Below are 9,353 nucleotides of genomic sequence, written 5' to 3'. Positions count from 1 at the left end.
GACATATCTAAAAATGATGCTCAGCCCCTCCTTTATTTTCCTTTTTCTTTTTTCTTCATGGAAGAAAACATTTAGGAAATTACAAATGATTTATAAGAGATTTTATCAATAGATGACTTATCGTTGGGAAATTCTAAGGTTGCTTTCCATTTTTGCTATTTTGTTTAATAATCTGGCTTTAAATTTTTAACCAGGATGTGTATTTCCAGGGACATCAGTAAAAAAAAAAAAAAAAAAAAAAAAAATTGTAGGCAGTTGGATAAAGTGGCTGCTGTACATTTCAAACATTAACCCAAACACTATTAAGGCAACGCTTTTGGTAATACTTGATTTGTTCCAATTCCCTTCTGCTGTCTACATTTAAAAAATAATTCGTTCTATCCAGGTTCCAAAGGAGAAAGGGAAATGGGGAAATCATATGTTATTCAGATTACGAAAAAAGAAAAAAACAGAAAAAAATCCAAACAGATTAGCCAGATTATCTCGGTATATCCGCTTTGTCCTTGGAGTATATCAATAGTTGCAGACTACACTAACTCTTTCAGGGTGTTCCTTTTAGCAAATTAATGTTCTCGATGTGCTAACTTGTTCCATGATGGTTCAAGAGTAAATGCAGCTTCCAAGAGTGTCAAATTTCCTCTTTAAAATCACTACATAACTATCTGGAGTAGACAGATGATCTTATTGCCTCATTTCTCCCCTTACACAGTGATTATCAAGTGGTTTATCCTTAGACTCAGTTATATATAGCACTCGCCATTTCAAATGATTCTTTGATAGTAAGACAAGAAATCTACACATTTGATAACCAGTATCAGAGGACTTTTTATTTTTTACAATCACAGAACTGTAGGTTGACAATTGGGTATTTTCTAGAGACTTTCCAGCATCTCTGGCTCATTCCTATGATATCAAAATAAAAGCAACATCAGCAGCCCTCACTCCTGGCTGCCCTAACTTCTTAGCCTCCCAGGGAGGGGTTCGACAGGGAGAAAGCACCTTGCCTATACTCCAAGATCCTGGAATGGTCAGGATGTCTTGAGACTGCAAGTGCAGAACTCGTGTGGACACTGTGCTTCTGAACTCTCTCCAGGGTTTGGGAAGGCTGTCTATGAAAGAGGTAGGATGGCTGGGGATCCTAGCCACATGCTTCCAATCAGTCTGAGAGACGACGCGTCTGAGTCCTAACTTAGCACCCCTGCCCTCCGTCACACTGCCGCATCTCATAAGCACACACGCCACACACCTCAAAACAGACCGCCTGGACTTCAGGTTCATCCCAGAGTTTGGCGATCCACTGTGATTCTTCAAGTGACACCCCCAAAACTGCTGGGAAATATTTAAATAAAGAAATGCCACTTGCAGATCTGTCTAAAAACAAGTTTTTGTTCTATTTAAGTGTATTTTAAGAGTGTACATCTGATATAAATCAAAATTTTCCCATCACTGGGCCTTCTAATAAAAAAATGGATAAAAAGCAAAGTCTGAAAAACTTGTAGTTTATTTAAAGGAAGTAGTCAATCAATCAATGTAAGCATTTGATGAAGATAAATCAAGTATCAGCTAGAAGAAAGACTTCATTCTATTTCAAACTCCAGAAAAGAAGAAACCAAGTTCTAATAAAGACAAGAACAGGCCTGGCCTGAAATTAAAAGAAAGAAGTCGTTTACAGATGATGTTTTAAAGCCCAGATCAGTTAGAGAAAGAATAATGAAAGAAAGATGTTACAATCTGGAGCAACGAAATGGCTAAATCTCTAAATGCATCAGACTGTTCCTACAGATGCCAAGAAACATTCAGGATGACTAAACCTTCAACCTTTAAACCCTAGAGGAAGGTCAGAATGAGTTTATGCAATGGATATTTATAATTTAGAGCCAGTGAGAAAGGCTACACCCAGCAGTTTGTCTTCATGTTCATATCTCTGTGTGCATATTCCACGAAAGATTACTTCATTTACTCCTTCTTAATTTAATTAAGAGTTCTATTTTTTTTTTAACTTAATTTTTAAAGTGGACCTCATTCTCCTTAACACAAAGGTTAACACTAACCACAAGCATGGTTAGTCCCCAGTGGCACTGGTCTGGGCGACACAGCCCTCTGGGCGGCATGCCATCTAAGAGACAATGAAAGTCTTTTAAGTGCTACGTTGCAAAGGCAAACTGATTGGCAGATTATTAAATCATTTCAAACCTCTCAGCCTTCAGTGAGGCTGGAATTTTGCCTGTGCCTTTTAGTCGTCAAGCATTTCCTATTTATCCACTCATTTCCTGTTCCTGGCAGTCATTGATTCACTCCTGCATTCATTCATTCATTCATTCATTCATTCATTCATTCAGTAGGAATGTATTATGTGCCAGGTGCTGGCCTTAGGTGCTGGAAAGTGCGGAGCTAAAAGACAGGTTCCCTCTTTCAAGGAGCTCAGAGTCCGCTGGGGGAGGCGGATGAGTAAATGACGATAAGGACGCTAAGGGCCGGGGTAGAGAGGCGTTGGGGGCTGTGGAGGTGCGGAGGGAGGAGCGTCTGAATCCGACCTGGCATGGGGCAGGGAGGAGGCGAGGAAAACCTCCCAGGAGAGGTGGTTTGTGAGTGTTGTAGGCCAGAGGAAAGCGTTTGCACGGGAGGCAGAGCGTGGCAGGTTTCGGAAAGAGCGTGCAGCTCAGGCGACAGGAACACGGGCTGCGTGTGGGGAAGTCGGGAGAGGAAACCGAGGAGGGAGACGGTGGCTCCGCTCGGGCAGGGCCTGTGCTGCCCAGCTGAAAGAAACAGCTGGTGGGTCCTCTGTCCTTCAAAGGCATTTAGCAGGGAAGCAGTATGGACGATCTGGTGACGCTATACGGGTGGGCTTAATGTAGAAAAGTAGAAGGTTAGGGGAAGAAGGTAAGATAGGAGACGGTAAACCTAGTTAAGGAATGAAGGCCTCAGCCAGGGCTGGGCGCTGCAGTCACAGAGAAAGAGGTGGATTCGTCAGCAGGAGGTGAAGTATAATTGGCGTCTGAATGAGTGTAAGAGGCCGGGGAGAAAGAGGATCTAGGGTGAGTCCCTGTTTTCCCAGCTTAGATGACCAAGCGGATAGGGAGACACGGGGAAGAACTGCAGGCTGGATGACAAAGATAAGTTCAGATTTAGAAATTATACAGTTGAGGCCGCCCTACCACAGTCTAGCACGCGGTCAGAAATGTCTGCTTAGGACCTAGAAGAAGCCGGTTCTAGAGATGTAGATGTGAGCGCTATTGAGAGAACGTAAGCTATGGGTGTGAATTAAGTCACGTTGAAAAGGAACGTAGGAGATCTGGTTAGGAGTGGGGGACAAAAGTGTGAATATATGAATTTACAGACTGGCTGTGTTAGTGCTTAAGCGTCCATTTTCTGCTACTGGACACCACGTCCCTAATTTTTGAAATCTTTCAATCTGTGCCTCCCCTAGTACATTCCATCACTTTGTGTATTTGTTCTCCTTTCTTGCTCCCTTTTGTTCCTTAACTGCCCAAATTTGACCCTTCTTCTGCCTTTCCTTATTTCCTGCACTTTGCAGAATATTCGTTTTCTCTCTTAAAGCTTGTGAATAGACGTTTTAGTCTCAGTGTTCTCTCATCTTATATTCTGAATCCATCCCGTGCTACTCTTGTTTTTCCTTCGTATTCTTTCTTACTTCCATTTTCCACGTCATCACATTTCATGAGCTTCTTGCTGCTGCTTTTTTCTGTTCTCTGTCTGCTCTTCTTTCTGAGAAGCAGCACAGGTCGACTGCAAAAGGCACTAGACTGCAAACCTGGCTTCCAGTCCTGATTTTGTCCCTCACTCCTAACCGTGTGACTCTGGGCAAGTCACAGCACCTCCCTGGATTTTGTGCCCTCACCTATAAAATGAAAAGCTCGCTGGTAATTAAAAATCCCTTCCCACTTTAAGAAACCTGTGATCTGCCATTTCTTCCCAACTTCTCATAGGCCCCTGTGAATGGTTTATGCCAAAAAGAAACAACACTTAACGAAAGTGACCAAATTCCCTTTGCTGAAATGCATACTGCATTTCGGTCAAACCTAGCACCTTAGGTGTTATGTTGGTGGTAGAAATAGCAATTTATAATCATAAATAAAATTCCTCTTTCCAAATGGGCTACCTACTTTTTAAAAGACCTTTCCGACTTACTCTAAGTATTCCCCAGCCCTCCCTGCCCTCACTCCCCGAAGTCTTCCTGGGTGTGGGTCTGTGTGGCACAATGAGCACCAGATTACAGGGAGAACAGAAGAGAAAGAGTTTGTCCTCTGAGCACCTCCAGACCCTGTAGAATAAACCCAGGAGGATGAGGGCACGCACAGATTTATTTTTTTTTTACAAACTGTTGGGAGCAAAAATTTCCCTTGTCATCAACTGTCTAGCAAGTCTGTGCTTCACGATTGGATCTCTAAACAAATGAGATGTGTCCCACGCATATCAGCCTTCCTCAGCCAATAAACAATTTTTAAAAAAGTCTGGCCTCAACACAATCCTTCTCTTAATGATGGCTAACCCAGAATCCTTCAAACCCCTGAGGGAGCTAACTCTGGAATGCCCTGACTTGAATGTCCCAGGGCCTATGAATTTCAGAGCTGGGCATTATCACTTTGTCAGTTCTCCCTGATGTGGTAATGACTCTGTAAGGAAAGCGGCATTGGGTAACTTTTTTTAAATTCGATCCTTGGGGGGAAAAAAATGTCATTTCTGTGACCATCTTATCGCTATGCTTAGCGTGCAACAGGGCTGGACCAGAGATGAGGGAGGAAAGATCTGCCCTTGTCTATGCGCCTCTGAACTCCTGTTATCTGGGCTGCTTGAAAAAAAAAACAGAATAGCAGCTTGAATGCAGACTGCTACCCTTTCTGGCTTTATGGAGCAAAGCGCAGGTCAGAATTTGCCCCATCAGCAAGACCTTCTAATTAAATGCAACAGCAGCAAAGAAATTTAAATTGGTGTTACCCACCCCAACCCCATACAGTTCTCTCCCCTTTCTCCTGAAGGTCCTCTTAGCACTTGAGACAACAATCATGTAAAATAATACTTTGTTTTGTCTTTCCTGTTTTGCATTTTCCCTGTTGTTTTTGGTAATATACAGATAGCAGTCAACTGAGTATTAGATGATTCCATGATTTGGGAGTAGGTTGATTGCTCTACTTACCCTGAGGATGGAAGCATTTTGCATTTTCTATCCAGAACCTGATTTTTAAGGATTTCTTACTGCCAACATTGCTACTAAATTCAAGGGAAGTATAATTTGTTTGTGAGATAATGTTAAAATATGTAAACCTCAGGTTTGTTCCCAGAATACTTAAACGTAACATCTTTTGAGATGAGTGTTACAAATCACATTATTGCTATTAGGATTCCAAGTCAGTCCACCGTGAGAAGTTTTTATCAGGCCCTGCTCTGTTCTGCTGTTTGTATACCCATCCTTCCTCAGGAATGAGGATCAAAGAAGGAGGTATGCCCACATTTTTAGTTTTGATAGGGTTAGTAACTTTGTTCTCCTTTACCACAATGACAGGTAAGAGGCTGTTACAAATTAGCATTGTAGAAAAAGCGTTGCCATAACCGATGACCACATTGGGGGGAGTTTTGTTTTTGTTTTTGTTGGCTGTTAAACTATGGAAGAAAATTCGAATCTAAGGTAGTCTATTAGATAGAAGAAAAGATTTTACCTCTGTATAGTGTATGTGTGTGCCATGTGTATACATAGTGAGAGAAAGATAGACTTTCACGGGAGTCCTTATGGGCTAGCGGTGTAGCCCAGTAATCAGCTCTCGGAGTGGGCTAATTCTGGGATGCTTCTGGGATAGATGAAGAATGGTCAGTCATGACTGAACTTGAACATTTATCCCATTTCGAGACATTCAGAAAGTACCCAAACCAACATCTGCTATCTTACCTCCTCAGAACAGGCTTCATTTTGACAGAAGAAGGCAGCCAGGGTGAGGCATTTAGCAGCTCTCACTACCCCCTCTAATAGTGGTGTTTCAGAAGATTCATTTAGTATCAGTGTGTAGGAGAAGAGGCAGAATAGACCAGTTTTAAAAGTCCAGGGCAGCTCTGGGAATGGACAGATCAGTATCTGAGAGACATTACCAAGGAAAAATGAAAAGTTGGGAAATCCATGTCTGTGAGAGGAACAGAGAAAGAAAATTTCATGTCAGGAAGAATACAGCATTTTCAACTGAGAATGACTGAGGCTGCGGCCGTCTGAGGCATTTGTTGATAATCCCACTGCTTAGGGAACTTAAAAAGAGATTTAAAAATATACTACAAAGGCTAAAACAGCAGGTCTAGGCAAAAATACAATCAAAATTAAAGACGAGCAAATAGATAAACATCAAATAAGGGCATCCCCTCAGCGCAAGAGCAGTAAGTCAGTAAGAGCCCGAGGGAGTCTGTCTTTTCCAGCGAGAGTCCCGTGTAAAGAGGGGTCACTCAGGAGCAGACAGGAATGTGCTGTGTTATGAATTTGAAGCTATGAGGCTGAGACTGGAGGAGTGCAGCGGAGGGCACGGAGTTGATGTTCTATTCAAATTCCCTAGAGCCTATTGCGTTGTAAATTCAAAAGGCTAATAAAGGAAAACTATATCTCAGATATATAGGCTAGGCAGGGCCGGTTCACCACTAAGGCCAAGCAGCATTAAGTGGAGCCACAGAGCTGCACGTGAGCAGAGAATGTGTCCCGAGGCATGTCTGTTTGATGGAAAGGTCCCTTTTGGGACCCAGGGTCAAAGTATTTCAGAGGACAGCTGGCCATTTGCTGGTGCATCATTTTTCCCCTGTTGTGGGGTGAAGAAGAGGGAGCCTGGCATTTCTGCAAGTACCTAAGGGTCGCCTTTGATGACTTCCTTCCCCTCATTCCCTCATCCAGAGCCCCCCGGTCATTTTAATGTCTCTCATTCATCTTGTTTTCATTTCTGTTGACATAGGTGCTAATCTGTGAAAACGTTTTCACTCATCCACACTGAAAGGAAAAAAAGAAATAATGATCTTATGGAGAATTTTTTGATAAAGCTTTATCTATTCCTTTTAAAGAACTGTCCCTTTTAAAGAACTCACCCTGCTATTAGGTCCTCTCTACCTTTGGTGTGTTTAAGTGGCCTTTCTTTATGAAATGAAGAGAGTAACAGATGGTAGTTTAATGCAAAAATCCTGTGCCAGTCCCTGACTTTTTTTCTCCTGGTTTGTAAAACCTGTAAGTCTGGGAGCTGCTCCCTGCCTGGCATGTCACCCTAACTTTGGACTCCTCATTAAAACCTTGCTTTTCTTTAAAATCTTCTTCCGTACCCCAGACTCTCCAGCGAGAGGGGCCTGCCCAAGGCCCCCCTGCCATGTGATTCCCCTGCTGGGCCCCAGGCCTCAGCCAGGCGCCTCCACTGCCACCATCGTCCCTCACGGCCCTGCCAGAGCGTCCCCCCGCCCAGCTGTTTCCTGCCTGCAGGGTCCTCCCCTGCCTGAGCCGCCTGGCTGCGTCCTGTCTATTCCAAGGCCAGCTTGGTCCCCACCGTGCTGTGGCTCTTCCCGAGCTCCTCCTGCACAAGTCTCCCTTTCTGCATGCCGGTCGCTCTGGAGGATTCCATCCCTCCCGGGGCACTTGAGTTTAATCCTTCCATTTTCACATGGTGACTTCTCTCCCCAGCCAGACCCTGGGGTAGCTTTCCCGGCCCGCCTCGTGCAGCGCTCCCGCCCCGCCAGTGCCTCCATGCAGGTTCGCCTGCGCCTTGGAAGGCACAAATCCAGACCCTCCGCGGCCAAACTGTTAAGCTGGGCCACTAAGATCCCAGCTTAACCCTGTGTCCTTCCAACTGTACTCCCTACAAAGGTTACTTGTATTTTTACTTCCCAAAGCACGGGAGGCTAATAGGTGACAGTCTGAACGCTCAGCATCCCAGGCCGTATCTCCGTGTGCTCAGCATCCTGCGATACTAAACGCCTGCCCAGCAGGAAGTGGGATGTGCGGTGAGCCAGTGAAAGAGCAAAGTCAAAGGTGGAGGAATGCTTTCTGCAGGAGAAAGGTGAAGTTTCTGCTTTGGATTGAATGGGGCTAGAAAATATAAGCCAGCAAAAGGGTGGGAAAAGGGCAGGCCGGTGACAGCAGCGAGGATGAATCAGCAAGCTGCCTGCAGGGGGTATCGTGTATCTAAAACCAGAGTTCTCAACTCTAAACCAGGCGCGGGCGTTTACCGGAGGGCGAATGGGCCTGGGGTCAGCTGCACAGCAGTCCCAGGTGCAGCCCAGCCATGAGACACAGCGAGAGCCGATCGAGTCACCTAACCACATCGTATTTTTATTTTTCCATCTCTGCGATGGGGGGCAGGGAGTAAACAGTGTGATACGGAAGTCTATCTTGATATAGAAGCATTCAAAGAGGTGTTAATTTTTTAAAACCCAATAGAAGTTTCTGTGCATCGTACTGTGAGACGTGTAACGTGATGAAAGAATTGCACCAAACTCATGACTGAACTTTAGGCCAGTTTTGTCAGTAATTCTGTAACTCTGCTAAATTACAGAATTTAGCTGCATAAATAAACCTGCTGCATAAACCCATGCATGTTTGTTTCTTCCAGAGTGATAATTTCTTCAAAAAAGCGACGACAGCAATAAACTATGTTGGATTTCTTTCATCTATACCTTAATCTGCCAGGGGCTTTTGGGTTGGCGGGGAGGGGGACGATGTCAGCTTTGTTCCTTCAGCTCTGCCTTTTGTGAGTCCAAACAATGATTATACTTAATGGTGCATTTGCTTTCTGTTTCCCCATCTCCGGCTTCTCCCTCCCGAGTGCGCGCTCCCGCCGCTGGCTAGGCAGCGTGGCAGGTTGTCGGATCATGTCTGTCAAGCCCATCCTCTGACTGATGCTGTCTCCACTGAATTTATGGGATCAGCTCATCTCCAGGCACTGAGCAGGTCCCTGTCCACCTTGCTCTTCCTTCCTTTCCTCTCCCACCATAACATTGCCCTTGCTCTGTCTTCTCCATCTCTAGCAACTATCATAGAATCTTACGATTACTACCCACAGTTTTCAAAATGAATTTTTGCACTCTAAAAACTCTCTATCCTTTTATTCCAAAATATCATTTAAGTGCTTCTTTTACACTCCTTACCCCCTATTTTCACGTATTATTATGATCTTCCACTTTTTTCCTTCCCTGGTGACTCTTGCCTTTCTCAAATAGCATCCTTTCTCTATTAGTTCTGCGTCTGGACTTACTTTAACCAGGACATGGTTCAAGTCTCCACCTTACATCGTAGAACCTCTTATTAATGAAGTGACCTTAGTATCAGTCTGAAAGCCAACCTTAAGTATATTGTTATCCCAAGGAAACCTCTATTTCTCGTTCAGAATTTT

General features: G+C 44.1%; 1 protein-coding gene across 9 annotated transcripts in view; it reads left to right on the top strand.

The window, feature by feature from the left end:
* TENM3 (teneurin transmembrane protein 3) overlaps nucleotides 1–9,353 on the top strand; it is a 2,406,934-nt gene that overhangs the window by 2,376,221 nt on the left and 21,360 nt on the right. The window lies entirely within an intron of this gene.

This window comes from Microcebus murinus, chromosome 15 (genome assembly GCF_040939455.1).
Source record: "Microcebus murinus isolate Inina chromosome 15, M.murinus_Inina_mat1.0, whole genome shotgun sequence".
NCBI lineage: Eukaryota > Metazoa > Chordata > Mammalia > Primates > Cheirogaleidae > Microcebus > Microcebus murinus.
Note: the sequence above shows the minus strand (reverse complement) of the source record. Positions and strands in the feature narration are given on the sequence as shown.